Source organism: Schistocerca piceifrons, chromosome X (assembly GCF_021461385.2).
Source record: "Schistocerca piceifrons isolate TAMUIC-IGC-003096 chromosome X, iqSchPice1.1, whole genome shotgun sequence".
In the NCBI taxonomy this organism is placed as follows: domain Eukaryota; kingdom Metazoa; phylum Arthropoda; class Insecta; order Orthoptera; family Acrididae; genus Schistocerca; species Schistocerca piceifrons.
The window spans coordinates 135,261,128-135,267,532 of NC_060149.1; the positions used below are offsets into that span (position 1 = coordinate 135,261,128).

At 44.9% G+C, this 6,405-nt stretch overlaps 1 pseudogene; it reads left to right on the forward strand.

Moving 5' to 3' along the window:
• Positions 1 to 798: 798 nt before the first annotated feature.
• Positions 799 to 916, forward strand: LOC124723498 (annotated as a pseudogene).
• Positions 917 to 6,405: the final 5,489 nt, after the last annotated feature.

Below are 6,405 nucleotides of genomic sequence, written 5' to 3' on the forward strand. Positions count from 1 at the left end.
TGTGCACTGAAGGTCTTACAGTACGCACACCACACATCTCTTGTATGTTCTCCAGCCAGTTGGGTGCCAGTGGTGCCAATTCGTTTATCCGCCAAATTTATTCACCCAGAAACACGTTATGCTGGAAATTTCCATCTTTGGCGGTCACGTGCTGTCGGCACAAGAAGATTCCTTCTTCGACGGACAGGTTCTCATCGACACGATGTACAGGCTCTACATTTACATCGATACGCTGCAAATCACATTTAAGTGCCTGGCGGAGGGTTCAACAAACCACGTTCAAAATTCTCTATTATTCCAATATCGCAGAGCGCGCGGGAAAGACGAACACCTATATCTTTCCGTGCGAGCTCTGATTTTCCTTTTTTAATTTTGGTTATCGTTTCTCCCTTTGTAGGTCGGCCTGAACAAAATATTTTGGCATTTGGAAGAGAGAGTTGGTGACTGAAATTTCGTGAGAAGATTGCGTCGCAACGAAAAACGCCTTTGTTTTAATGATATCCAGTCCAAATTCTGTATCATTTCAGTCACACTCTCTCCCATATTTCGCGATGATACAAAACATGCTGCCCTACTTTGAACCTTTTCGATGTACTCCGTCAATCCTATCTGGTAAGTATCCCACACGGCGCAACAGTATTCTAAAAGAGGACGGACAAGCGTAGTGTAGGCAGTCTCCTTAGCAGATCTGTTACATTTTCTAAGTGTCCTGCCAATAAACGCAGTCTTTGGTTAACCTTCCCCACAACATTTTCTATGTGTTTCTTTCAATTTAAGTTGTTCGTAATTTTAACTCCTGGCAACGGCCTTGCCGCAGTGGATACACCGGTTCCCGTGAGATCACCGAAGTTAAGCGCTGTCGGGCGTGGTCGGCACTTGGATGGGTGACCATCCAGGCCGCCATGCGCTGTTGCCACTTTTCGGGGTGCACACCGCCTCGTGATGCTAATTGAGGAGCTACTCGACCGATTAGTAGCGGCTTCGGTGAAGAATACCATCATAACGACTGGGAGAGCGGTGTGTTGACCCCACGCCCCTCCTATCCGCATCCTTCACTGAGGATGACACGGCGGTCGGTGGTCCCGGTAGGCTACTCTTGGCCTGAAGCCGGAGAGCTTAATTTTAATTCCTAGGTATTTAGTTGAATTTACGGCCTTTAGATTTAACTGATTTATCGTGTAACCGAAGTTTAACGGATTCCTTTTAGCACTCATGTGGATGACCTCACACTTTTCGTTATTTAGGGTCAATTGCCAATTTTCGCACATACAGATATCTTTTCTAAATCGTTTTGCATTTTTTAAAATCTTCTGATGACTTTAGTAGTCGATAAACGACAGCGTCATCTGCAAACAAACTAAGACGGCTGCCCAGATTGTCTCCTAAATCATTTATATAGATAAGGAACAGCAAAGGGCCTATAACACTACCTTGGGGAACGCCAGAAATCACTTTTTTTTTAAGTAGATGAACTACCATTAGCTACTACGAACTGTGACCTCTCTGACAGGAAATCACGAATCCAGTCACATAAAAAATGGTTCAAATGGCTCTGAGCACTATGGGACTTAACATCGGAGGTCATCAGTCCCCTAGAACTGAGAACTACTTAAACCGAACTAACCCAAAGACATCACACAACACCCCCAGTCACATAACTGAGACGATATTCCAAAAGCACACAATTTCACTACAAGCCGCTTGTGTGTCAAAAGCCTTCCGGAAATCCAGAAATCCAGAGTCCCTTGTCAAAATGGTTCAAATGGCTCTGAGCACTATGCGACTTAACTTCTGAGGTCATCAGTCGCCTAGAACTTAGAACTAATTAAACCTAACTAACCTAAGGACATCACACACATCCATGCCCGAGGCAGGATTCGAACCTGCGACCGTAGCGGTCGCCCGGTTCCAGACTGTAGCGCCTAGAACCGCACGGCCACTCCGGCCGGCAGTCCCTTGTCAGCACTCCACACTTCGTGCGAGTAAAGAGCTAGTTGTGTTTCACAGGAATAATGTTTTCTAAATCCGTGTTGACTGTGTGCCAATAGGCCATTTTCTTCGAGATAATTCACAATGTTCGTTACAATTAAACTGCTTGAGAGGGCTTCTATGGGAAACGTTAAACAGCTGATTGTGGAAACATTTGTAAGGACATGCGGAAGAGAAATAACCAATAAACATGTGAAAGAAACAGATTTTAGTTTCAAGTGGGGGTGTAAAACTTGTCAACTGTGTACAACGAATACGTTCCAGGCTGCAAACGTTGCTCTGTGTGGCGACCGTCTGCTTCCACGACAGCATGGAACCGCGGTAGAGATACCGTTTCACAATAATTGTTCGCAGCGCTATTCAAACGATGGACTATGGAATGTTTAGCTGTCGTGTATAGCTCGTGCACTGCTTGCAGATCGCGCATAGCTTTCAGAATTCTCAGCCACGGCAACAGCAACTTCTTCAACTATTTGCGGCGCAATTGGCAGTCGGCCTCTGCAAGGAACAATTCTCCACTCGCCAGCTAATTCTAACTATCGAATCATGTTCTTCAACCCCGGTTCCGAAAGAGGACCTCTCCCTATTCCTTTAAGGGGCTCCGGAACGCCCTATACTTGCAATGTTAAAACAACGCTTATAAATTACAACTTTCCTCACAAAGTATTTGAGGTAGGAAGTTGAACTTTTTACAGATTATTTATTAGAATATGGGCTACAACTTAACACAGGCATTTTACAAAATTTTAGTTCAGTTATTAAAGATGATTTTTTTTTCAATTGTAATGAAAACATTTTTGCAATTTTTTATTTATATATTCAAAAATATACAGTTTTTTTGGAAAAAGGCTGTGTTAAATTATGCAGAAGGTACTGTGTAACATTTACTGAAAGTTTGAAACAAATATGTTTGGAAGATCCTTAGAAAACATGTAATTAGTATGAGAAAATAAAAGTTTTGGGAATCGAGCGACAAAGATTGGATTTTTAGTGCATTCCAGGTGCATAGGATGGATTATCTTCATCCTCTGCAAACTCCTCCTCCAGCTTCCTCTTGTTCCTCCTCCTGTTTACTCTTGCTGGCTGACACGGACGGCGGCGGTGCACAAATGCTGCGCAGCTAGCGCCATTCGACGGCCAACACCGCGGTTCCTGGTGTGTCCGCTGTGCCGTGCGTGTGATCATTGCTTGTACAGCCCTCTCGCAGTGTCCGGAGCAAGTATGGTGGGTCTGACACACCGGTGTCAATGTGTTCTTTTTTCCATTTCCAGGAGTGTAGTTTTCACTCATTGAACCAAGCTTCTTCTGTGAAGTATTTTCTTTCCCACTTTGACTGCTATGGGCAGGTGTACTTGAGAGGTTAGGTTCACTCACTTGGTTATCGTCTTTATTGTTTACAGTAATAACACATACCTTTGGGTTTCCAACATTTCTCCTTTTCTTAAAAGCCTTCAGAGGATTTCTAATAACTTTACTTTTACTCATAATTATACTTCAACAAAACAGAGACTCAAGAAACAGAATTAATTACGAATATTTTCGAGATAACGACAGAGTAAATAAACATGAAACAATCGACAATCACACCAGCGATATATATTGAACCATCATAGGTTAGCCACAACACATACTTTATCTCACATCACTAAAATGTACCTGATGAACACGGACGTTGATAATAACACCATTTGACAGCAGTTTAACAGCGCCACAGTGGGTCACGCCCATGTAGAACACATTTCAAAAAAAAATTAAAAATAGTTGTAGTCTTCGGAATTGAATAAATTCAGAAAACGCAAAAAAGTAAAAATTGAACTTTTCATGACTTTGAGCCTTTCCGGAGCCCCTTAACGCTACGATACTCGCGAAGAGCAGCCGGAATATTGCTGTCGTTTTGATTAATCAGCTTTGCGAGTAAAGCCCTGCTCACCTTGTCTAGACCCCTGTTGACTGTCTGCAACTGTAATGTACACTGATGCTCGTGTTTCAGCCTACGTTACCGTACCAGTACCAGCGCCTAACGGAGTCATGACACTAACACTATCAGCAATGCAAACCTGCCGCGCACATTTCGAACATAATTCCTATAATTTTTGGTACCCTTGGTTTTTCGTCTACACTGGATCATGTAGCGACAGTTTAATTACGACCAACCTATATTCTAGCTGCGACTTTTGTGTGGCTATTCCACTAGCCCCTGTCGTTCTCCAGATCCTGACGCTTCCTGTGGCCAAACAAACAGCCTACATGGCTTACAGAGGTATGCGAGATTTTCAGGAAGATCTATTCTTGTTCTAGTAGTATGTTTTCCTTTTACCCTCTGTGGCGAACTTAATCACATGCTGCAGGATCGGCAGTGCTTACCGAGGACCGCACACTACACCGCAGTGGCGGCGCTCCGAAGACAGCCATGTGCAATAACCTAAATCCAGGCTGGTTGACAGTGGTCGCTTCACTCGCTCCGGAACCTGTGTCATTCGCCGCAAGACCGACGGTTGGCGCTACATATACAGGCAGAGGTAGCCGGTAATGACCAAATGGTTCAAATGGCTCTAACCACTATGGGACTGAGGTCATCAGTCCCCTAGACTTAGAACTACTTAAACCTAACTAACCTAAGGACATCACACACATCCATGTGATGTGTTGGCAAATGTGCCAACACCTTGTAGATAGAGGAGGCCGAAATGCACGCTATCTAACGCAGACGGGCGTGAATTCTGGAACAGGATAAGTAGTGAATTCTAATAAGAAAAGTATGCAGCTCCTCGAATACTTAACTTTTATTATCCTTGTTGGTTTACAACGTTCTTGATGAGACATTTCATACGATAACTCTTAATGTAAGGCTAATGGCGCCTTGCTAGGTCGTAGCCATGGACTTAGCTGAAGGCTATTCTAACGGTCTCTCGGCAAATGAGAGAAAGCTTCGTCAGTGTAGTCGCTAGCAAAGTCGTCGTACAGCTGGGGCGAGTGCTATTCCGTATCTCGCGACCTGCCTTGTGGTGGCGCTCGGTCTGCTATCACACAGTGGCGACACGCGGGTCCGACATGTACCAAATGGACCGCGGCCGATTTAAGCTACCACCTAGCAAGTGTGGTGTCTGGCGGTGACACCACACCATGCCCGAGGCAGGATTCGAACCTGTGACCGTAGCAGCAGCGCGGTTCTGGACTAAAGCGCCTAGAACCGCTCGGTCACAGCGGCCGGCCGCTAATGACCACGCGTGATACTAAGGCCCCACAATCTACACTGAACACGCAAACAAACTGGCAAGGGCATGCGTGTTCAAATACAAAGATATATAAACAGGCAGAAGATGGCGCTGCGGTCGGCTACGTCTACACAGGGTGTTACAAAAAGGTACGGCCAAACTTTCAGGAAACATTCCTCACACACAAATAAAGAAAAGATGTTATGTGGACATGTGTCCGGAAACGCTTAATTTCCATGTTAGAGCTCATTTTAGTTTCGTCAGTATGTCCTTCCACCTCCGCTCAATGGAGCACGTTATCATAATTTCATACGGGATACTCTACCTGTGTTGCTAGAACATGTCCCTTTACAAGTACGACACAACATGTCGTTCATGCACGATGGAGCTCCTGCACATTTCAGTCGAAGTGTTCGTACGCTTCTCACAACAGATTCGGTGACCGATGGATTGCTAGAGGCGGACCAATTCCATGGCGTCCACTCTCTCCTGACCTCAACCCTCTTGGCCTTCATTTATGGGGGCATTTGAAAGCTCTTGTCTACGCAACCCCGGTACCAAATGTAGAGACTGTTCGTGCTCGTATTGTGGACGGCTGTGATACAATACGCCATTCTCCAGGGCAGCATCAGCGCATCAGGGATTCCATGCGACGGAGGGTGGATGCATGTATCCTCGCTAACGGAGGACATTTTGAACATTTCCAGTTACAAAGTGTTTGAAGTCACGCTGGCACGTTCTGTTGCTGTGTGTTTCCATTCCATGATTAATGTGATCTGAAGAGAAGTAATAAAATGAGCTCTAACATGGAAAGTAAGCGTTTCCGGACACATGTCCACGTAACATATTTTCTTTCTTTATATGTGAGGAATGTTTCCTGAAAGTTTGGCCGTAACTTTTTGTAACACCCTGTATAAGACAAAAAGTGTCTTGCGCAGTTGTTAGATCGGTTACTGCTGCTACGATGGCAGGTTATCAAGATTTAAGTGAGTTTGAACGTGGTGTTACAGTTGGCGAACGAGAGATGGGACACAGCGTCTCCGAGGTAGCGATGAAGTGGGAATTGTCCCGTTTGACTGTCTCACGAGTGTTCCGTGAATATCAGGAATCCGGTTAATATGAAATCTCAGACATCGCTGCGGCCGAAGAAAGATCCTGCAATAACGAGACCAACGATGACTGAAGAGAATCGTTCACCGTG